Raw genomic sequence first — 25,060 nt, 5'->3', positions numbered from 1 at the left:
TAAGAAGCATGACCTCTATTATATTCAAAGATCAAAGAACTAAAGTCATGTGTTCTCTACCCAATAGTACAGAATTGTCACATTAAAAAATGCAAGTGTTTTCTTTTTCAACATTACTTTGACTATTCGGCATCTTTTCTGGTTCCATACAAATTCTAGGATTGTTTGTTCCAGCTCTGTGAAAAATGCTGATGGTGTTTTGATAGGGATTGTGGTGAATGCATAGATTGCTTTGGGTGGCATCAACATTTTCACAATATTTGTTCTTCTAATCCATGGGCATAGAATGTTTTTCCATTTCTTTGTGTCTTCCTCAATTTCTTTCATAATATTCTATAGTTTTCAGAGTATTGATCTTCTTTGGTTAAGTTTATTCCTAGGTATCTCATAGTTTTTGGTGCAATTGTAAATAGGATGTATTCCTTGATTTCTCATTCTTCTGCCTCATTGTTAGTGTACTGAAATGCCACTGACTTCTGTGCATTGATTTTATATCCTGCAACTTTGCTGAATTCCTGTAGCAGTTCTAACAATTTCTGGGTAGACTCTTCTGAGGTTTCTACAAAGAATATCATGTCATCTGCAAAGAGGAAAGAGTGAGAGTTTGACTTCTTCTTTACTGATTTGGATGCCTTTTATTTCTTTTTGCTGTCTGATTGCTGAGGCTAGGACTTCCAGTAGTATGTTGAACAACATGGTGAGAGTGGACATCCCCATCATGTTCCTGACCTTAGGGGAAAAGTTCTCTGTTTTTCCCCATTAAGGATGGTATTTGCTGTGGGTTTTTCATATATGGCTTTAATGATATTGAGGTATGTTCTCTCTATCCCTACATTGCAGAGAGTTTTTATCAAGAAAAGATGCTATATTTTGTCAAATGCTTTTTCTTTATCTATTCAGGGAGTTGTATGGTTCTTATCCTTTCTTTTGTTAATGTAGTATATCACATTGATTGATTTACAGATGTTGAACCACCTTTGAAGCCCATGAATAAATCCGACTTAGTCATGGTGAATAATCCTTTTAATATACTGTTGGATCCTATTAGCTAGTTTCTTGGGGAGAAGAAATTTTTGCATTCATGTTCAGGGATGTTGGCCTGTAATTTTCCTTTCTGGTGGGGTCTTTGTCTGGTTTTGTGATCCAGATAATCTGGCCTCATAGAGTAAGTTTGGAAGTTTTCCTTTCATTTCTATTTTTTGAAATAGCTTCAGACTTCATCAAGATAAAAAGCTTTTGCACAGCAAAGGAAAAACAGTCAACAAAACCAAAAGGCAACCTATGGGATGGGAGAAGATACTTCCAAATGCCTTATCAGATAAAGGGCTAGTGGGCAGCCTGGGTGGCTCAGAGGTTTAGTGCTGCCTTCAGCCCAGAGCATGATCCTGGAGACCCGGAATCAAGTCCCACGTCAGGCTCCCTGCATATATATAGCCTGCTTCTCCCTCTGCCTCTCTCTCTCTCTCTCTCTCTCTCTCTCTCCTCTCTATGTATTCTCATGAATAAATAAATAAAATCTTAGAAAAGATAAAGGGCTAGTATCCAAAATCTATAAAGAACTTATCAAACTCAACACCCAAAAAATAAATAATCCAATCAAGAAATGGACAGAAGACATGAACAGGCATTTCTCCAAAGAAGATATATAAATGGCCAACAGACACATGAAAAAATGCTCAATATCACTTGGCATCAGGGAATCACAAATCAAAACCATAGTGAGATACCACCTCACATTGGTCAGAATGGCTACAATTAACAACTCAGGAAATAACTGATGTTGGCGAGAATGTAGAGAAAGAGAAACCCTCTGACACTTGGTGGGAATGAAAACTGATACAGCCACTTTGGAAAAACAGTATGGATGTTCCTCAAAAAGTTAAAAATAGAACTACCCTATGACTCAGCAATTGCACTACTAGGGATTTCTCCAAAGGATACAAACATAGTGATTCAAAGGGGCACATGCACCCCACTCTTTATAGCAGTAATGTCCACAATAGACAAGTATGAAAAGAAAAAAAAAATTTTTAAAGTATAAAAAGAACCCAGATGCCCATTGACAGATGAATAGATAATGAAGTGGCATGCATGTGTGTATGTGGGGTGTGTGTGTGTGTATATATATATATGTATATATATGTAAAATGGAATATTAGCCATCAAAAAGTATGAAATGTTCCCATTTGCAATCACATGGATGGAACTAGAGGATATTATGTTAAGCAAAATAAGTCAGAGAAAGACAAATACCGTATGATTTCACTCATGGAATTTAAGAAACAAAACAGATGAGCAAAGGGGAATGGAAGGAAAAATAAGGGAGGCAAACCATAAGAGATGCTGAACTCTAGGAAACAAACTGAGGATTGTTGGAAGGGAATTGGGTGGAGGAGAGGGATAATTGGGTGATGGGAATTAAGGAAGGAGGATACTTGATGTAATGACCCCTGGATGTTATATGCAACTGATGAATCACTAAATTCTACCTCTGAAACTAATTTTTAAAAATGCAGGTACATGTAACATCTGTGAAAATGAGAACTTTGGAGGTCCAGTCCTCCCCCAAAACACTAACAGATGACATAAACACTGATAGAATTAACCTTACCACCATTCAGAGTTGGTCAGAGGTTTAGAGTAACCATACAAATGCTTAACTAGGAAAGAGACAATTTAAATATAGTAGAAGATCTTCATGGAGTTTTTGCTGACCTTAACCTCATTCTTCTCCCCAGCATAGCACAGATCTTTAAAATGGCAGCTCACATTCCCAATGTGCTTGTCTGATTTCTAAATGAGTGGAACAGGCCTTGTTCCTAAGAAACATTCTTTGTTTGAGCCTGACAGATTTCCAAGAGGACTAAGACAAGGGGCTTCTCTTTTGTTTTGCCTAACTGGAAATTGTCAGGCAGGAGAAGCAATGAAAACATTGAAAAACAAATGAAAAGCTGTTGCCTTCCATGGGAAAACATATTAATTTGGACAACTGACACAGAGAAAGCTCAGGAGGAAAATATGGGAAGTGAGAATTTGGGGGAATAAGGGCTTTGGAAAGCTTCAGCATAAACTGGGGCAGCTAGAAAGCCATTTACAAAACTTGAACAGGACATGTGCTCAAAACAGCCCTGAGGAAACCTTAAGATTTAATGGGGCTTATCTTTAAGCTCAGCATGAGGAGGAGGTAAAGGCCAGTGCCAAGTTGAAAATGCGCTGACTACAACCAAAAATACCCTGCCCAGAAAAGTTGCCAATCAGAATTGAAATAGAGATAGAGATTTTTCTGAACAAATGAAGATGAAGGAATTCATCATTGAAGTGGCCTTACAAGAAATATTAAAGGGAGTTAGTTCTTCAAGCTGGAAAGAAAGGATAATGATTAGTAGCAGGAAAATATAAAACTCATTGGTAATGGTAAGTATATGGTTAAATTCAAAATTCATTAAATGTTATAATGGTAGTGGGTAATTATTTATAACTCAAGGCTGAAGGTTAAAAAAACAAAAGTATTAAAACTACAACAATTTGTTAATGGATACATTATGGAAGAAGATGCAAAATGTAACAGTAAAACATAAAATGTTGGGGAGAGAACTTTTATATGCGTTTGAACTAAAGTTATCATCTTAAAATGAGTGTTATAAATATATTTTATGTAAGTCTTATGGTAAGCATAAATCAAAAGCCTAAAGTAGGTACACATGAGATAAAGAGAACAGAATCAAAGCATACCAATACAGAAAATCATCAAAAAAAAAAAAAAAAAAAAAACTGGAAGAAAGGAAAAAATTTACAAATAACCAGAAAAAATAACAAAATGTCATTAATAAGTCCATACATACTAATCATTACTTTAAGTGTAAATACACTAAATTCTCCAGCCAAAAGACAAAGTGGCTGAATGGGGAAAAAAAAAAATGACTCTGCTATATGTTCCCTACAAGAGACTTACCTCAGCTTAGAAAACACATAGACTAAAAGTGAAAGGATGTAAAAAAAAAATAAAAAAAAAAATACTCCATTCAAATGGAGACCAAAAGACAGCAGGGGTAGCTACTCAGACAAAATATCTTTAATTCAAAAGGTTTAGCAAGATGGATGCCTGGGTGGCTCAGAGGTTGAGCGTCTGCCTTTGGCTCAGGGTGTGATCCTGGAGTCCCCATCGGGCTTCCTGCATGGAGCCTGCTTCTCCTTCTGCCTGTGTCTCTGCCTCTCTCTCTCATGAATAAATAAATAAAATCTTTAAAAAAAAAAAGGTGTAGCAAGAGACAAAGAAGTTTGCTGTATAATGATAAAGAGGTCAGCTCAGCAAAAGGATATGAAAAGTACAAATATCCCAAGTGTTCAGTATCAGAATACCTAAACATATTAAATGAGTATTTACAGTGGCATCCAAAATAAAATGCGTAGAAATAAATTTAACCAAGGAATAAAAAATCTCTATGCTGAAGACATTGATGAAAGGAATTGAAGACACAAACCAATGGTAAGATATTCAGTGTTCATGGATTGGAACAATTAGTGTTTTTTAAATGTCCATACTTTCCAAACAAATCTGCAGGTTCAGTGTAAATCTATCAAATTCCAATGGCATTTTTCTCAGGAAAAAAAAATGAAAATAACAACAACAACCTAAAACTTAATATGGAATTACAAAGACACAAGTTGCTAAAGCAATTTTGAAAAGAACAAAGCTAGAGGCATCATACTTCCTAATTTCAAACTATATTACAAAGCCATAATAATCATAATATATGGGTTTGGCATTGAAAACAAGCATGCATCTCAGTGGAACATTCAGTGGAACAGAATAGAGAGCCCAGAAATAAGCCCAAGAGCAGCAGAATGCATATTCATCTCAGTTATACACAGAACATTCTCCAGAATACATCATGTGTTAGGCCATTAAAGAAGTCCTAATAAATTTTAAAATATTGTAATAATCCAAATTATCTTTTCTATTATGGTAAAATAGGACTAGAAATCAGTAACAGAAGAAAAACTGAAAAATTCACAAATAGTGGAAATTTAAAAATCCACATAACTTCAAAGCCATAAAGGAAATACTTCAAAACAAATGAAAATGATAAAATAACATAGCAAAATGTATGGGATGCAGTGAAAGCAGACCTTGGAGAGAAATTTGTAGCTATAAATGCCTATGTTAAAAAAAATCAGTAACCAAACTTCATTCCTTTAGGAATTATAAAGACAGAAAACTCAAAACTAGTAACAGGAATGAAATGATAAATAAAAGAATGAAGATAAATGAAATGGAAAATAGACAAAACAACAGATAATTTAATGAGAACTAAAATATACTCCTTTGTTGAGATAAAATTGATACAATTTTAGCTGGCCTAAAAAAAAAGAAAGTTTAAATTATTAAACTTGGAATTTAAAGTAGGAGTATTACTATTGATTTTATGGAACTAAAAAGGATTATAAGAGACTATGACCAAGTGTATGCCAGCAAATTACCTCTGATGAAATTAACAACACACACACAACCTATGAAAATTTGATTCAGGGGGGAGGAGCAAGACGGCGGAAGAGCAGGGTCTCCAAATCACCTGTCTCCACCAAACTACCTAGAAAACCTTCAAATTATCCTGAAAATCTATGAATTCGGCCTGAGATTTAAAGAGAGACCAGCTGGAATGCAACAGTGAGAAGAGTTCGCGCTTCTACCAAGGTAGGAAGACGGGGAAAAAGAAATAAAGGAACAAAGGCCTCCAAGGGGGAGGGGCCCCACGAGGAGCCGGGCTGGGGCCGGGGCGAGTGTCCCCAGGACAGGAGAGCCCCGTCCCGGAGACGCAGGAGCTGCACCGACCTTCCCGGGGGAAAGGGGCTCGCGGGGAGGTGGAGCAGGACCCAGGAGGGCGGGGATGCCCGCGGGCTCCCCGGGACAGTAACAGCAACTGCGCGCCCAAGAGAGTGCGCCGAGCTCCCTAAGGGCTGCAGCGCGCACGGCGGGACCCGGCGGGACCCGGAGCAGCTCGGGGGGCTCGGGCGGCAGCTCCGCGGAGGGGGCTGCGCGGCCCGGGAGCGCGAATCCAGCAGCGCAGGCCCCGGAGCACAGGGCGCCGGGACACAGCCCAGGATCCCGCCTCCCCCCGGGACAGGCAGAGGCCGGGAGGGCCCAGGACAGCGAGGACGCTCCTGCCCCGAGCTGAGCAGAGCAGCGGCCCCGCCCCGGAGCCTCCAGGCCCTGCAGACGGAGAGCTCCGGAGCTACTGCGGGGGCTGAATCCAGGTTTCCAGAGCTGCCCCGCCACTGGGGCTGTTCCTCCTGCGGCCTCACGGGGTAAACAACCCCCACTGAGTCCTGCACCAGGCGGGGGCACAGCAGCTCCCCAAACTGCTAACACCTGAAAATCAGCACAACAGGCCCCTCCCCCAGAACACCAGCTAGACGGACAACTTCCAGGAGAAGCCAAGGGACTTAAAGTACACAGAATCAGAAGATACTCCCCGGTGGTTCTTTTTTTGTTTGTTTGTTTTTGTTTTTGTTTTTGTTTTTGTTTTGTTTTGCTTTTTGATTTGTTTCCTTCCCCCACCCCCTTTTTTCTCCTTTCTTTTTCTTTCTCTTTTTCTTCTTTTTTTTTTTCGTTTTTTTTTTTTTCTTTTTCTTCCCTTTTTTTTTCTCTTTCTCTTTTCTTTCCTTCTTTCTCTCCTCTCTTTTTCTCCTTTTCCCAATACAACTTGCTTTTGGCCACTCTGCACTGAGCAAAATGACTAGAAGGAAAACCTCACCTCAAAAGAAAGAATCAGAAACAGTCCTCTCTCCCACAGAGTTACAAAATCTGGATTACAATTCAATGTCAGAAAGCCAATTCAGAAGCACTATTATACAGCTACTGGTGGCTCTAGAAAAAAGTATAAAGGACTCAAGAGACTTCATGACTGCAGAATTTAGAGCTGATCAGGCAGAAATTAAAAATCAATTGAATGAGATGCAATCCAAACTAGAAGTCCTAACGACAAGGGTTAACGAGGTGGAAGAACGAGTGAGTGACCTAGAAGACAAGTTGATAGCAAAGAGGGAAACTGAGGAAAAAGAGACAAACAATTAAAAGACCATGAAGATAGATTAAGGGAAATAAACGACAGCCTGAGGAAGAAAAACCTACATTTAATTGGGGTTCCCGAGGGCGCCGAAAGGGACAGAGGGCCAGAATATGTATTTGAACAAATTCTAGCTGAAAACTTTCCTAATCTGGGAAGGGAAACAGGCATTCAGATCCAGGAAATAGAGAGATCCCCCCCTAAAATCAATAAAAACCGTTCAACACCTCGACATTTAATTGTGAAGCTTGCAAATTCCAAAGATAAAGAGAAGATCCTTAAAGCAGCAAGAGACAAGAAATCCCTGACTTTTATGGGGAGGAGTATTAGGGTAACAGCAGACCTCTCCACAGAGACCTGGCAGGCCAGAAAGGGCTGGCAGGATATATTCAGGGTCCTAAATGAGAAGAACATGCAACCAAGAATACTTTATCCAGCAAGGCTCTCATTCAAAATGGAAGGAGAGATAAAGAGCTTCCAAAACAGGCAGCAACTAAAAGAATATGTGACCTCCAAACCAGCTCTGCAAGAAATTTTAAGGGGGCCTCTTAAAATTCCCCTTTAAGAAGAAGTTCAGTGGAACAGTCCACAAAAACAAAGACTGAATAGATATCATGATGACACTAAACTCATATCTCTCAATAGTAACTCTGAATGTGAACGGGCTTAATGACCCCATCAAAAGGCGCAGGGTTTCAGACTGGATAAAAAAGCAGGACCCATCTATTTGCTGTCTACAAGAGACTCATTTTAGACAGAAGGACGCCTACAGCCTGAAAATAAAAGGTTGGAGAACCATTTACCATTCGAATGGTCCTCAAAAGAAGCAGGGGTAGCCATCCTTATATCAGATAAACTAAAATTTACCCCAAAGACTGTAGTGAGAGATGAAGAGGGACACTATATCATACTTAAAGGATCTATTCAACAAGAGGACTTAACAATCCTCAATATATATGCTCCGAATGTGGGAGCTGCCAAATATATAAATCAATTATTAACCAAAGTGAAGAAATACTTAGATAATAATACACTTATACTTGGTGACTTCAATCTAGCTCTTTCTATACTCGATAGGTCTTCTAAGCAAAACATCTCCAAAGAAACGAGAGCTTTAAATGATACACTGGACCAGATGGATTTCACAGATATCTACAGAACTTTACATCCAAACTCAACTGAATACACATTCTTCTCAAGCGCACATGGAACTTTCTTCAGAATAGACCACATATTGGGTCACAAATCGGGTCTGAACCAATACCAAAAGATTGGGATTGTCCCCTGCATATTCTCGGACCATAATGCCTTGAAATTAGAACTAAATCACAACAAGAAGTTTGGAAGGACCTCAAACACATGGAGGTTAAGGACCATCCTGCTAAAAGATAAAAGGGTCAACCAGGAAATTAAGGAAGAATTAAAAAGATTCATGGAAACTAATGAGAATGAAGATACAACCGTTCAAAATCTTTGGGATGCAGCAAAAGCAGTCCTAAGGGGGAAATACATCGCAATACAAGCATCCATTCAAAAACTGGAAAGAACTCAAATACAAAAGCTAACCTTACACATAAAGGAGCTAGAGAAAAAACAGCAAATAGATCCTACACCCAAGAGAAGAAGGGAGTTAATAAAGATTCGAGCAGAACTCAACGAAATCGAGACCAGAAGAACTGTGGAACAGATCAACAGAACCAGGAGTTGGTTCTTTGAAAGAATTAATAAGATAGATAAACCATTAGCCAGCCTTATTAAAAAGAAGAGAGAGAAGACTCAAATTAATAAAATCATGAATGAGAAAGGAGAGATCACTACCAACACCAAGGAAATACAAACGATTTAAAAAACATATTATGAACAGCTATACGCCAATAAATTAGGCAATCTAGAAGAAATGGACGCATTCCTGGAAAGCCACAAACTACCAAAACTGGAACAGGAAGAAATAGAAAACCTGAACAGGCCAATAACCAGGGAGGAAATTGAAGCAGTCATCAAAAACCTCCCAAGACACAAGAGTCCAGGGCCAGATGGCTTCCCAGGAGAATTTTATCAAACGTTTAAAGAAGAAATCATACCTATTCTCCTAAAGCTGTTTGGAAAGATAGAAAGAGATGGAGTACTTCCAAATTCGTTCTATGAAGCCAGCATCACCTTAATTCCAAAGCCAGACAAAGACCCCGCCAAAAAGGAGAATTACAGACCAATATCCCTGATGAACATGGATGCAAAAATTCTCAACAAGATACTGGCCAATAGGATCCAACAGTACATTAAGAAAATTATTCACCATGACCAAGTAGGATTTATCCCTGGGACACAAGGCTGGTTCAACACCCGTAAAACAATCAATGTGATTCATCATATCAGCAAGAGAAAAACCAAGAACCATATGATCCTCTCATTGGATGCAGAGAAAGCATTTGACAAAATACAGCATCCATTCCTGATCAAAACTCTTCAGAGTGTAGGGATAGAGGGAACATTCCTCGACATCTTAAAAGCCATCTATGAAAAGCCCACAGCAAATATCATTCTCAATGGGGAAGCACTGGGAGCCTTTCCCCTAAGATCAGGAACAAGACAGGGATGTCCACTCTCACCACTGCTATTCAACATAGTACTGGAAGTCCTAGCCTCAGCAATCAGACAACAAAAAGACATTAAAGGCATTCAAATTGGCAAAGAAGAAGTCAAACTCTCCCTCTTCGCCGATGACATGATACTCTACATAGAAAACCCAAAAGTCTCCACCCCAAGATTGCTAGAACTCATACAGCAATTCGGTAGCGTGGCAGGATACAAAATCAATGCCCAGAAGTCAGTGGCATTTCTATACACTAACAATGAGACTGAAGAAAGAGAAATTAAGGAGTCAATCCCATTTACAATTGCACCCAAAAGCATAAGATACCTAGGAATAAACCTCACCAAAGATGTAAAGGATCTATACCCTCAAAACTATAGAACACTTCTGAAAGAAATTGAGGAAGACACAAAGAGATGGAAAACTATTCCATGCTCATGGATTGGCAGAATTAATATTGTGAAAATGTCAATGTTACCCAGGGCAATATACACGTTTAATGCAATCCCTATCAAAATACCATGGACTTTCTTCAGAGAGTTAGAACAAATTATTTTAAGATTTGTGTGGAATCAGAAAAGACCCCGAATAGCCAGGGGAATTTTAAAAAAGAAAACCATATCTGGGGGCATCACAATGCCAGATTTCAGGTTGTACTACAAAGCTGTGGTCATCAAGACAGTGTGGTACTGGCACAAAAACAGACACATAGATCAGTGGAACAGAATAGAGAATCCAGAAGTGGACCCTGAACTTTATGGGCAACTAATATTCGATAAAGGAGGAAAGACTATCCATTGGAAGAAAGACAGTCTCTTCAATAAATGGTGCTGGGAAAATTGGACATCCACATGCAGAAGAATGAAACTAGACCACTCTCTTTCACCATACACAAAGATAAACTCAAAATGGATGAAAGATCTAAATGTGAGACAAGATTCCATCAAAATCCTAGAGAAGAATACAGGCAACACCCTTTTTGAACTCGGCCATAGTAACTTCTTGCAAGATACATCCACAAAGGCAAAAGAAACAAAAGCAAAAATGAACTATTGGGACTTCATCAAGATAAGAAGCTTTTGCACAGCAAAGGATACAGTCAACAAAACTCAAAGACAACCTACAGAATGGGAGAAGATATTTGCAAATGACATATCAGATAAAGGGCTAGTTTCCAAGATCTATAAAGAACTTATTAAACTCAACACCAAAGAAACAAACAATCCAATCATGAAATGGGCAAAAGACATGAACAGAAATCTCACAGAGGAAGACATAGACATGGCCAACATGCATATGAGAAAATGCTCTGCATCACTTGCCATCAGGGAAATACAAATCAAAACTACAATGAGATACCACCTCACACCAGTGAGAATGGGGAAAATTAACAAGGCAGGAAACAACAAATGTTGGAGAGGATGCGGAGAAAAGGGAACCCTCTTACACTGTTGGTGGGAATGTGAACTGGTGCAGCCACTGTGGAAAACTGTGTGGAGGTTCCTCAAACAGTTAAAAATATACCTGCCCTACGACCCAGCAATTGCACTGTTGGGGATTTACCCCAAAGATACAAATGCAATGAAACGCCGGGACACCTGCACCCCGATGTTTCTAGCAGCAATGGCCACTATAGCCAAACAGTGGAAGGAGCCTCGGTGTCCAACGAAAGATGAATGGATAAAGAAGATGTGGTTTATGTATACAATGGAATATTACTCAGCTATTAGAAATGACAAATACCCACCATTTGCTTCAACGTGGATGGAACTGGAGGGTATTATGCTGAGTGAAGTAAGTCAGTCGGAGAAGGACAAACATTATATGTTCTCATTCATTTGGGGAATATAAATAATAGTGAAAGGGAAAATAAGGGAAGGGAGAAGAAATGTGTGGGAAATATCAGAAAGGGAGACAGAACGTAAAGACTGCTAACTCTGGGAAACGAACTAGGGGTGGTAGAAGGGGAGGAGGGCGGGGGGTGGGAGTGAATGGGTGACGGGCACTGGGTGTTATTCTGTATGTTAGTAAATTGAACACCAATAAAAAAAAAAAAAAAGAAAAATGCAAACTTTTCACAATGGAAACTGGCTTCACCAGTCCAAATAAAAAAGGTTTGACTCAAAAATAAATAAATAAATAAATAAAAATAAAAAAAATAAAAAATAAAAAAATAAAAAAAAAAGAAAATTTGATTCAATAAAAATATAAAATCTAAATAGACTTACCAAAAGAAAGAAAGAATGAATGAACAAATGAATGAACCTGTTATCAGAAGCTTTAGCTCAATAAATAGGTCACATTCCACCAAATATTTAAATAATTAGCATTGCTCCTTCTCAATCTCTTCCAAAAAAAATTGAAGAGAATGGAATACTTCCTAACTCATTCTATGTGAGTTCTAACTCACATAGTTAGAACCAGTCTGATTCCAAAGCCAGATAAAGACATCACAAGAAAATGATAGACTAGTCTTCCTCAGTAATACAGATGCAAAAAAATCTCCAACAAAATACTGAGTCTAGCAGCATATTAAAGTGATACCATGACCAAGAAGGACATGAAAGCAAACATGATTCAACATAGTAAAGTCACTCAGTGTGTAATGTACCACATTAATAGAATGAAGGGGGAAAAAAAGTCAGATCAAATTTTGCAGAAAAGCCCTAGGCAATATTCAGCTAATCTCGTGATAAAAACACTTAACTAAGAATAGCGGGAACTTTCTCTACTGGCTAAAGCCCATATATAAAAATCCCACAGCTGGCATCATATGTGTACAAGTTTCCAAGGCTGCTATAAGAAAGTACCACAATCTGGATGGTTTAAAATGAGAGAAACTGATTCTTCCATAGCTCTGGAAGCCAAAAGTCCAAAATTAAGGTGTCAGCAAGGCTATATTCTAAGATTCTGAGTACAATCCTTTTTTTGCCTTTTTCTAGCTTCTGATGGTGGTTGTCAATCCTTGGCCTACTTTGGCTTGCAGCTGTGCCAATTTCTGCCTTTGTCACCATATGGTGTTCTTCTTGAGTGTCCTTCTTTAAATGATCCTCTTCTGATGAAATATTGTTGTCTTTGGTTAGGGAGCTACCCTACTGTAGTATGACAATATCCTAACTAATTATTTCTGCAACAACCCTATTTCCAAATTAGGAAAGGTGCTGGGTGTCAGAACCCAAGCATACTGTTGTTTTGTTTTGTTTTAGGGGACATAATTTAACTCATAACACTCAGTGGCAAAAGACTGAAAACTTTTTTTTTTAAAGATTGTATTTAATTTTGTGCACGCCAGCATGCACGTGCATGTAAGCCCATGCATGACAGGAGGGAGGGGCAGAGGGAGAAGCCGACTCCTCCCTGAGCAGGAAGCCCAACGGGAGACTCAATCCCAGGACCCTGGGATCATGACCTGAGTTGAAGGCAGATGCTTAACCAACGGAGGCACCCAGGTACTCTGACTGAAACTTTATTCCTTAGAACAGGAATAAGTAAAGGATGGCAAATGCTTGCTCCTGCCATTTTTATTTGGAGTTGTACTAGAAGTTTTAATGAGAACATTTAGGCAAGAAAACAAAAGGCATTTAATGAGGAAAGAAAGAGGCAAAGTGATCTCTCTTCAATGACAGGATCTTATATGTAGAAAACTCTAAATAATACATACACATAATATTAGAGCTCATACATGAATTCTGTAGTTTCAGGATTCATATTAGCATAGAAAAATAAATTGTATGTCTATATACTACCAATGAATAACCCAAAAAGCAAACTAAGAAAACAATTCCATTTAGTATAGTATTAAAACATAAATTTAACCAAGGAGATGTAAGACTTATACACTGAAAACTACAAAAATTAAAGATCTGAATGAATGGAAAGGTATTCTGTGCTCATGAACCGGTAGACTTATTATAAAGATGGCAATACTCCTCAAAGTGATCTTCAGATTCAGTACTAAACCTATCAAAATCCCAATAGCCTTTTTTTTTTTTTTTTTTTTCAGAAATAAGAAGCTAAATACTAAAGTTAATAGGGAATTGCAAGATACCCTGACCTGAAGTCAAAACAATGTTAGGGAAAAAAGGATATCCACAACAACAACAATGTTGAAGGACTCATGCTTCCCAATTTGGAAATTTACTACAAAGTTCTGGTAAACAAAAAGTGTTGTATAATCATAAGGATGAACATACACAACAATGGAATAGAATTTAGAGTCCAGAAAGAAATTTATGCAACTATTGTCAACTGATTCAGACAAGGGTACCAAGACCTTTCAGTGGAGGAAGGTATTTTAACAAGTTGTATTGGGAGAAGGGATAACCACAGGAAAACAATGAAGCTGGATCTTTCCCTTACACCATATAAAGAAACTACCTCAAAATAGAAAAAAAAATAGTCCTAAATATAAAAGTTAAGATTTGGGATGCCTGGGTGGCTCAGCGGTTGAGCACCTGCCTTTGGCCCAGGGTGTGATCCTGTAGTCCTGGATCAAGTCCCACATCAGGCTCTCTGCATGGAGCCTGCTTCTCTCTCTACCTAAGTCTCTGCCTCTTTCTGTGTGTGTCTCTCATGAATAAATAAAATATTTTTTAAAAAAAGCTAAGATTATAAAACTCTTAGAAAAAACCATACAGGTAAACTTAATAACATTGGATTTAGCAATGGTTTCTTAGATATAACATCAAAAACATAGCAACACATTGAAGAAGAAATAATTTGGAGTTCATCAAAGTTAAAAATTTTGGTTCATCGAAAGATACTATCAAAAGGGCAAAAAGGCAACCCATGGAATGAGATAAACAGTTTGCAAATCATATAGCTGGTAAGGGTCTAGTCACTGAATAATGTAAAGAATTCTCACAACAACAAAAGACAACTCAATTAAAAATTGTGCAAAGGTCTTGAATAAACATTTCTGCAAAGAAAATATACAAATTAGTGAACAAACATATGAAAAGATGCTCACACAATTATTAAGATAACGCAAAATAAAAATCACAATATCACCTCATACTCACTAGGTAGGCTGACATTCGTTTATTCTTTTTAAGATTTTGTTTATTTATTCATGAGAGACACACAGAGATAGGTGGAAACATAGGCAGAGGGAGAAGCAAGCTCCCTGTGGGGAGCCTGATGCAGGACTCAATCCCAGGATCCCAGGATCACAACCTGAGCTGAAGGCAGGCTTTTAACCACTGAGCACCTAGACGTCCCTGAATTTTTTTTTTTTAAAGGAAAATAATGTTGGCAAAGATGTGGAGACATTGAAACTCTTTTACATTGCTGATGAGAGTGTGAAATGGTGCAACTACTGTGGAAAATCATTTGATGGTATCTCAACAAGTTAAATATAGAATGACCATTTGACCCAGCAATTTCACTCCTAGGTATATACTCCAAATGATTAAAAGTATGTATTCAAACAAATACATGTACACAGAGAATCATAGCAGGACTATTCACAACAGCCAAAAGGTGGAAATACCCCAAGTGTTCATCAGCTGATGGATAAACCAAATGTAGCATATACTGTCTTCTTTATATTTGAGTCTCAAGCCTTTTTGAATGTACCACAAGCATTCCTTTGAAATATATTGACTAGAGTCTAGACTAAGCTACCATTACAAGAAGAATGGTAAATACAACAGCTCTCATGAGGTAAAATTTTACTTCTCTCTCACATGACAGTATGAATTGAGGCAGATAATCCAGAATGGGCAGGGACCGGGTCTCCCCTGTTAGGATGTCCCATCGTTTCCCAAGATAAAACACTCATATTCTTGGTTCAGGCTAACTTTGTGTCACCTTTTCTGCATTTCAGTATAGAAAGGAGGAGAGAGAAGAAGTGAAGAATAAGTAGCTTTATTTAAAAAAGGGTATGAACTGGAAGATGCAAACATAACTTCTTATTTCCTAATGTCCTAAACATAGTGACATGGCCACCTCTAGCCAGATAAAAATATTGGAGAAAAAAAAAAAAAAAAAAAAAAGGACTTTTGAAGCCACAGATGTTATGTGGCTGCTAAAAGAGGAAAAATAATTGGAGAACAATTTTTAAAAGAAAGAAGTGGGAATGGATACTGGAGGACCTTTAATAATCTCTGTCACACATGTTTTTATACATCTTCTCTTCCTGAAATGCTATACTTCCTTGTCTCTGTGCCTGTGGCATCTATAAGTGTCACTCTATTCTAGGAAACTTTCCCTGACTTCTCATCAGGATTTCGTTGCTGCATTTTAGAACTTTAGTACCTTCTTTGAAACTTACCACTTCTCTATCTCCTTGAAGCCAAACAACTTAGATATATTTTTATTTCCAGAGGCTACAGTTTTTGTTGAAAAATAAACATGCTTTATGAGTGTATTTTCACTCCAGCTTACTGTCAGATCACAAAATACCATTCATGCTCATTAGTAAGATGGTGCTATTTTGGGAAACACGTATTAGGAAGGGGAACTACTGTACAAAGAATGTTTGCTTTTAACTTTATCCTCTTAAATGGGTTTATTGAAACTTAATGAAAACTATTTTCCACTGATATCTCTATATGCAAAAATTTATTTGATAAATCTATTTTAGTATTCTTTATTAAAAACCTATGTTGCACATGGGTAGGTTGGTAGTAGACATTCAAATGCAGAAGGAATGTTGTAATGTGTGCTTTGAATGTGTATAAAGAATATTTCAGGGACAATGTTCATGATAACTCTGTATACTTTAAGCAATATACTTTTTCTGAGGCTAGTTATATTCCAAAGCAGAACTGGAATGGCTAATAACCAAAATCCCATTTTTTGTATGGGTTTTAGCCATTCAAAATCCTCTTCACTCCTGGGTTATTTGAAAAGTCTTGTTACTGGTTTCTAGTATAGTCTACTGCTGTTAAACTATTAATTATTGAAGCAGCTCCCTAATGTTGAACTCAACTTTTAATAAATAATTAATATGAACAGCATCAAGCTGATATGAAAAGTGTCCTCATATTGGTTTCCCTTTCCTTGTCCAGCAAGATAAGAGAAGCAGAAAAGCAAGTATCTCTTAATGATAATTGCAATGAGATATGGAGATTATGGCTGAGTAATTTAAGTGAGACCTAAGAATATCCGGATAGAAACAAAAAAATCTGCAAATTTGGTTTCATGCTGGCCACAGAAAAGCTGTTGGGCTAAGTAGTTTTTGATACCTTTTATTTTTTTTAAAAAAAATTCTGGATTTATTTGGTTTATTTATGTGTGAAGATTCATCTGAGTATTTTAGAGCAATTGTCTCAGTTATTCATATTTGTATATCTTTCACTGTATAGTCTTAGTTCCGAAAAAGAAAACATTATATCTTCTTGATTTTTGAACCCTCAGAAGCCTTTCTAATAATATCTTTTCCTACCTTTCATGGTCTTGGAGACTCTTTCTTTATGCCACCAAATGAATAGCCCATGACAAAATTTGAAAACTGCTATCAGAACTCTAGACCTAACCATTACAAATGAAAGAAAAAAAAAGAAGGAAAAAAGTTTTTATGCTGCTCAACTTAGTTAAAGATACTGAGTCACAGCTAAACAGAATGTCCCAGTATTGTTTTTTTTTTTTTTTTACTGTCCCAGTATTGTTAATAAAATATTGACCCAATGTTCTTTAAATTCTTAATAGTCATGCATAAATATTAAAACACTGCATATATCAATGTTTTAATTCAATAAATTCATTTTTTTCACATTGTCAAGAGTTCAACAGTAATACTTTTTGAAGCAATATATTCAGGATTAAAGACAAATTAAGAAACACTAAACAGATTCTTTCAGAATTGTGTCCCTGTAACTTGTTAGATGGTAATTGAAAAGTTTTCCTAAACACTGTCATCTTTAAGTTTGAATAGCATTGAATTAGATGGAGTAAAATGTAAGCCCCATCTCGAGATATTTTCCAAGTTCATTATAGTGTTCAGCTTTGTTCATATTTTCTATGCCATAGTCTTCTGCTTCAATTGGAGTTAATTGAAGATTTTTATCCATCATGTCTATTTGATTAATTGTGTAGTGTTTTTCCTTAAGTCCAATATCCTTTTTTAATGTTCTTAATCTTCATTTCCACAGAGTTTGGAGTTCAAGTCTATTTGTTCGTCTCCATGTGTCAGGATTGAACCAGTATTACTATGAGTATGGAATATGGAATTTTTCACAGAAACTAGAAGTTAAACAATTATAGGAAGAAATAGGGAAATAAATCCATAAAAATAATTGTTGAAGGATCAGGAAAAAAAATCACTAACCAACTTTGGCACATATGAGCAAGAAAATTTGGAAGAATGGGTGCATTCCTTGCTAGAGTGGGACCATGAAGGTAGGTTGATGTTGATGGCAGGCATTTGGCTCTACATGGTTACTACATTTGAGTTTTCAGCTAAGTGTGTGGTCAGGGTCTAAGGTCACTGTGGGTAAGCAAGGCTGGAACTCACAAAGGAGAGATGATTGTGGAGAGGGCAAAAGCAGGGAAAAACTGGAATCCTCTGGAAACTTTGCATTTTGAATCTTACTGCCTCTAACTAACAATGTTCTGAACGTAAAAATGTTGTTTACATTATACCTGGCAAAACTCACACAACTACATCTTTTGCCAACTCCAACTTGAAATGATAGAACAAAAGAAAGTCTGACAAGTGTAGCTCCCAATATAATGAAGTTGACAATAGACAATCCAACTCAACTTATCCCTTTTCAACTTGATACCCACATATACCTCTTTAACCATATGTATTTTCCCAAAAAGGCAATAGCAAAGTCATGCTTCTTTTTGACATGACACAAGAGTCCCTGATTTTATATAATCACAAACACTCTGGCAGTCCCCAAACATGATACCCCAAAATCCAGTTTATTTATCTTTGGATGGTTTCCTCTTCTAGCACTCATGCCCTCCTGACATCTTATAACTTAAATACTAAGATTAAATAAATATTAGGGAAATCAGAGAGGTAAAAAAGCAAAAATAATCTCTACTCTCTCAGTTGATAGATGTGCATATGTGACATGCATCTATATACCTTTATCTCCTATCAATCCATCCATCTACCTGTCTACATTATGTATTAATAGATCTTGTTTCTTGTCATATATACTAGTTACTTCCTTCTTCTTTACCCATTTCTGAATATGTGCATTTAGAGAAATATTTATTCTAAGGAATTGGCTTATAGGATAATGGAGGCTGACAAGTCCCAAGATCTTCAGGGTGAGTCAGCAAACTGGATACCCAGGAAAGCCAGTGGTTCAATTCCAGTTGAAATCCAAAGGAATGAGAATTGGAGAATTGGTTCTATAGTTCAAAGCTGAAAATCAGCAGATTCAAAGCCCAGAAAGAGACAGTACTTCAGTTTTAAGCCTAAAGGGAAAATAATTGATGTCTCCATCTGAAGGCTTTGAGACAGGAGGAATTTTCTCCTATTCAGGGAAGAGGCAGCCTTTTTGTTGTGTTTGGGCCTTAATAGATTGAATGAGGTAACTATATTAGGGAGAACAATGTGCATTACTCAGTCTACTGATTTAAATGGCAATATCATCCATAAACATCCTCACAGAATCACTCAGAATGATGTTTGACCAGACATATGGATACCCCATGGCTCAGTCAAGTTGACATGTAAAATTAATTATCATACCCACAAAATCTAACTCCAACCAAAATTAATTTCTTTTAACTCTTGAACTCTGCTAAATGTTAGAGAAAGGCTTTTCAAATTTAAAGAAATCTGCAAATATGTTATCATGACTAGGATTCAAACCTTCTCTGTAAATTTTAAATGTGAAGCTTGTTAGGCTGAGTGGTTGTCCAATTTTTGTATATATGGAACTATTTTGAACAGAATTTTCCTATTTCCCAAATATAGTGACACATTAGAATCACTCATGGAACTTTTACACTATTAATGCCCAAGCTCCATCACATATAGATTCTAGTTAACTATTCTGGAGTGGGTTCTGAGAATGGGTATAATTTGAAGTAACTGTAGTGATTGTAAAATTCAGTGCAATCTGAGAACCAGCCACTGCTCTATATCCATCCTAAGATGACATAAGTTGTTTCACACTCTTCAGGGAAAAAAAGTTGAAAAAATTAGTTCAGTTATCCTAGTTTTAAATAAAATGTTTGAATAAATGAATAAACAAAATTTTATTATCTTCACTGATTTTTTTTTACTTTAAAATATCCTTGGCCAGTTATTCAAATGCAGATTTAATGTTTAATAAGACTTTCTTCCTTTTTTCCTATAAACCAGAAAATGCATTCCCTTCTTATAACTGCCATTTTCTGAGAATTGAGTGCATTACTGAAGAACTGTCATTAAACTCTTCATTGACAAAACCCAAACATCTTGCCAGCATGCAATTCCTTATGTTTTATCTTCTAATTATTTTTGAAACACAACTTAATCTCTTTAATTCGCACTTGTTTTGGGCTGATTATTAATTATAGTGAGGTCATAGACTTTGGACAGTCAAAATTATTTTTTCACTTATTAGAAAAAAGTTCCTTTGAATTTTTCTAATTAGTACTCTCATTTGGAGCCCTCCTCTTGGATCAGGATTGAGTTGGTACATTGCAATTGATTAAAGGCAAAAGTCAGAGAATTCCAAGTGAGTCTTCCACTTGCTGAAATATTTTCTTTTCATCTAACAATAAAAAGATAGAGGATTTTATTGTTGTTCTGTTTATTTACTTTGCATTGTTTTACGTTCAGTGTAAATTAAGTAGGTAGCTAGGTAGATAAACAGCAGCAAGGAGTGATTCCTGGGGGAAAAAAAAGACCAATTGGTGATTTATTGCTTTTAAGTTCAATAATTTCTCCAAAAGTTCCTCCCCCATGCTCCCTTATTCTCCAAGCAGGGATATTTTCAGTGAGTTACGAGTACTGACTAGAACTTGAAAATCCTTCCTTTACAATAAATATCTTCATTGGAAGATATTCACCTCCAAAATGTGGCCAATAAACCTGCAAAAAGCAATGACCGTAATATAATTACACTCTTCCTTATTAAAATGTTCAACCATTTGCTACAGATGCACAGTTCATGGTTATGGAAAGGGGTAATTTGTTTAATAATATATTCATCCAGCTACGCATAATGTGATTTAATCAGTACATTATATGCAGGCTTCAAATGTAAAGTATCTCAAATGATCAAAATGAATTATTAACAGTTTACAGTCACTGAACCCTCATGGGGGTGGGGAAGAGATGGAGATTCATCTTCTCCCTTTATAAATCTTCTACCTTTCAGCTACACCTAAAGACTAATATTCTGAAAAACACCTGCCATATCAAACAACAGAATAGCAGCTCTACCTATGGTAGACAAAATCAAGGCTATTTTTGTGATTTGACATTGGTTTGTTCACATTATAAGCTCATGTCATTTGAGAATAATATGCTAGTAAGTTCTTATTCAAGCCAAAGACCTTTCTTCCCTCATACCACCTATTGAATTTATCACACATCCCTCAGCCCTGTTAAATGTAATTATAATCTGACCATTTTTTTTTTTACTGATGTGCTCCTGGCCCAAGTCACCATGTCTCACCTGGATTATTAATACAGACACCTGTTTTATCTTCCTGCTTTTGTCCTTGCCTCTCAAGTCTATTTTCAATTCAGAAGGCAAAATGATACTATTTAAATGGAAGCCAAATTCTGCCACTCTTTTGCTAAAAATTCTCTAGTGGTTTTTTGTGTAATAAATAAAGAATAAAAGCCCAATCTTAGAATGGCCTGAAAACCCTTTTTATTTTCTGTCTCCAGCTGTTTTTCTGACTCCATTCCCTATTACTCTCCCCATTGTTTCTCCCTGGCCTCTTTTCAGTTGCTCCAGCACACTGGGCATCTTCCTACCTTACCCCTTACACAGACTTTGCCTGTATATGGGATATTCTTTCCTCAGATATTCTGATGCTTTACTCTCTCTTCTTATGGGAATATTTATCATATATCACCAGCATAGTGAGGTCTTTCCAAATAGCTCTATCCAAAAGTGCAACATCTTTTTTTTTTTTCCTATTACACTCTGCTTTATTTTTTTTCTTATCCCTTAATCACTTTCTATGATCTTTTACTTATATATCTAGGGTAGATATTTTCATCTGAATAGTTAAATGTCTTATCTCTAGCATCTAGTAAAGATGAACACTTGCAAAAAAAAAAAAATAAGATGAACACTTGCTGAATAGGTAGGTGTACTTGGGATAGTGAATGCCAGCAACAAACCTCATCTATGCCAGTACCTTGTATATGGACTTAAGGCTGTTCTCTTTTGGCATGAGGGTAGTAGGGAAGAATTATCCTAAATTTGATTCATAAGCTAAGCCTTCTAATATGCTATATTATCAATTGCTTCATTAAAACATGACCCCCTCCCCCCTCTCCCCTCAATGGTTTAAACAATAAGCATTTATTTAGCTTTAGTTCACAAAAGTAGTCAGTTGGGTAGTTGGTCTGTTTCAGGTTTACCTGATCATGACTAGTCTTGCTGGTGGGTCTACAGTCAGCTGGTTAGTTGACAGGGGATTCACTGCTCTAAGATAGCTTCACCTGGGATAAATTAGTTCTGTGCTATGTAGTCTTTCATCCACCAGCAGGCTAACCTAGACTTATTTACCTGGTGGTCATATGGATCTAAGAAAAAAAAAATCAAACACATAAACTCTTGAGGCTTGAGATTGCCACATCATTTTTTCTGATACTTTCTATTAGCCAGTAAAAATTCCTAAGATGCCCAGATTCAATGGAGGTGAGGAAAAGATTCCATCTTTGATGGAGGGGCTGCAAAGCCACACTGCAAATAGTATCTACTATATAACTATATAAGAATTTCAAAATCATTCATGATCATGAATCATTAAATTCTAATAATAATATAGAAAGTCCAGGAGATGACCTCTTTGCATACTGCATAATCATGTTATAGTCATTCTTTATCAATTATTAATTGTATATCCGTCCTGTGTACAAAGCTCTATTATGACCAAAATCTCGCTATAAATAATACATGTTGAGAATTTTCTTGTTCTATTTTCATTCTCTCGGTGAAATCTGTGAAGTTTAACCCTTTCTTAAAGGGGACTAATTAAGACCAATGATTATTAATATGGAATGATATTTTCATGCAATTATTCATAAGCAACTTTGGCAGGAAATTTGCAGAAGGACCAGAGATGAAGCCTACATTAAAATTATATTAGAAAAACAAGATACCAATTTACACCTATCTAAATAGCCAAAATCTGAACACTGGCAACACCAAGTGCTGACAAGGATGTACAGCAATAAGAATGTTCATCCATTGCTGGTGGTAGTGCAAAAAAGATTCAGGTACCTTGGCTGACAGTTTGGCGGTTTCTTACTAAGGTATTCAGCAACTGTGTTCCTTAGTATTTACGCAAAGGATTTAAAAACTTAATGTCCACACAAATCCTGCACAAGGATGTTTATTGTGCCTTTGTTCATAATTGCTAACACTTGGAAACAGCTAAGGTGTCCATCTTTTGGTTGATTAGATACATAAACTATGATACATCCAGACAATATCATTCTCCACTAAAAAAAAAAAAAAAAAGAAAAAAAAAAACAGTATTGAGCCATGAAAAGACATAGAGGAATCCTAAGTTTATATTATTTTTTAAGTTAGAACACACATTATTTTTTAAATTTTATTTATTTATTTATTCATGAAAGACAGAGAGAGAGAGAGAGAGAGAGAGAGAGGCAGAGACACAGGCAGAGGGAGAAGCAGGCTCCATGCAAGGAGCCTGAGGTGGGACTTGATCCTGGGTCTCCAAGATCACGCCCTGGGCTGAAGGCAGCGCTAAACCGCTGAGCCACTGGGGCTGCCCCTAAGTTTATTTATTATTTTTTTTAAAGGAACCATTTTTTTTTATTGGAGTTCAATTTGCCAACATATAGCATAACACCCAGTGCTCATCCCATCAAGTGCCCCCCTCAGTGCCCGTCATCCAGTCACCCCCGCCCACCTCCCTTTCCACCACCCCTTGTTCTTTTCCCAGAGTTAGGAGTCTCTCATGACCCTAACTTTATATTATTAAGTGAAAGAAGTCAATCTGAGAAGGTTGCATACTGTATGATTCCAACAATATGACATTCTGGAAAAGGGTAAAATTATGGCAACAGTAAAAAGATAGTGATTGGTAGGGGTAGGCGAGGAGAGATGAATGGGCAGAGCACAAATTTTTTTAGGTCAGTGAAAATCCTCTATATGATATCATCATGATGGATACATGTCTTTCTTTATATGTATAATTGGTCTAAACCTATAATATGTACAACATCTAAGAGTGAATTTTAAGGTAAACTGTAGACTGGGGGATTATGATATGTCAGTGTACATCCATCCTTGATAAAAAAAAAAATGTACCATTCTGTTTAGTGATGTAAGGCGAGGCATTTCTGTACTTTCCTCTCAATTTTGTTGGAAACCTAAAACTACTTTAAATAAATATAAGATTAAGATCCTATTTAAAATAATGTTAGGGAACTCAATATTTTTTTTATGATTACACACCAGTATTTTAATAGGGAACAATGATCTTGGAAAGTTTGGAAAAAGTAGCAGGAAAAATTTTAAGCTTTCTCTCTTTGATCAATTACCTGTTCTTCACATCTTAATTTTTCTGCCTTTTCTCTGAGGTTACCCACAATTCTTTTTCTGTTTTTACTTTTCTGAACTTGGCATCAGGCTACTCCTCACTTTCCATTATATTCCTTTGTTAAGTGGGTTGTAAGTTTGAATTTGAGGGAAAGAATTTTATTTTGCAGATAAAGTCTCCTATATAGTACTTCCTGTTTGTGCTCAAAATACAAACACAAGTGGTGAAATCCCATAGGATAGATGGAATTTCCTGCCCTGTACATAACTATAAACAGAAGATTCTCTAAAAAGAAAAAAAACAGTAGACATAATATAGTTTCTGAAGTATTTCTCTCAGTATTCTAACATGTTTGTTTATGTTGACTTAGTTTGAGGATATGGAAGAGGATAAAGATTCTGATCCTAACGTTGCCCCTTGGAATAAATATATTTTCAGAAGAACCCCCCAAATAATACATAGGTAGCATTTTGAGTGTGAACAGCCCCAGAATTTGGTTTGAATACAAATAAAACCTAACTATAATATAAACAATTTATACTGACAAATCATACATAAATTCTATCTAAATCTAATTAGCAAAATTTCGTAAATGGTAAAACAGCACTTGCAGAAATCAAGAGTACTGGCTTTGCTCTATTACTAATAGAATCCTGGATATCATTGTTCTGCTGTGCTCTAAGTCATTTAAGCTCATGATCAGAGGAATATTTGGCTGAATTTTCCTTTTGGAGCCTGAAACCTTTTT

The 25,060-nt window shown here is 36.7% G+C and overlaps 1 long non-coding RNA gene across 1 annotated transcript in view; it reads left to right on the top strand.

The window, feature by feature from the left end:
- Positions 1–25,060, top strand: part of LOC144295500 (uncharacterized) — a 146,295-nt gene that overhangs the window by 68,034 nt on the left and 53,201 nt on the right. Inside the window, exon 2 of the long non-coding RNA XR_013362632.1 lies at positions 17,754–18,000. This is a non-coding gene — a long non-coding RNA (uncharacterized LOC144295500). The remainder of the gene's footprint in view (positions 1–17,753; positions 18,001–25,060) is intronic.

The sequence above is a fragment of the Canis aureus genome, chromosome 23 (assembly GCF_053574225.1).
Source record: "Canis aureus isolate CA01 chromosome 23, VMU_Caureus_v.1.0, whole genome shotgun sequence".
Classification (NCBI taxonomy): Eukaryota; Metazoa; Chordata; class Mammalia; order Carnivora; family Canidae; genus Canis; species Canis aureus.
Note: the sequence above shows the minus strand (reverse complement) of the source record. Positions and strands in the feature narration are given on the sequence as shown.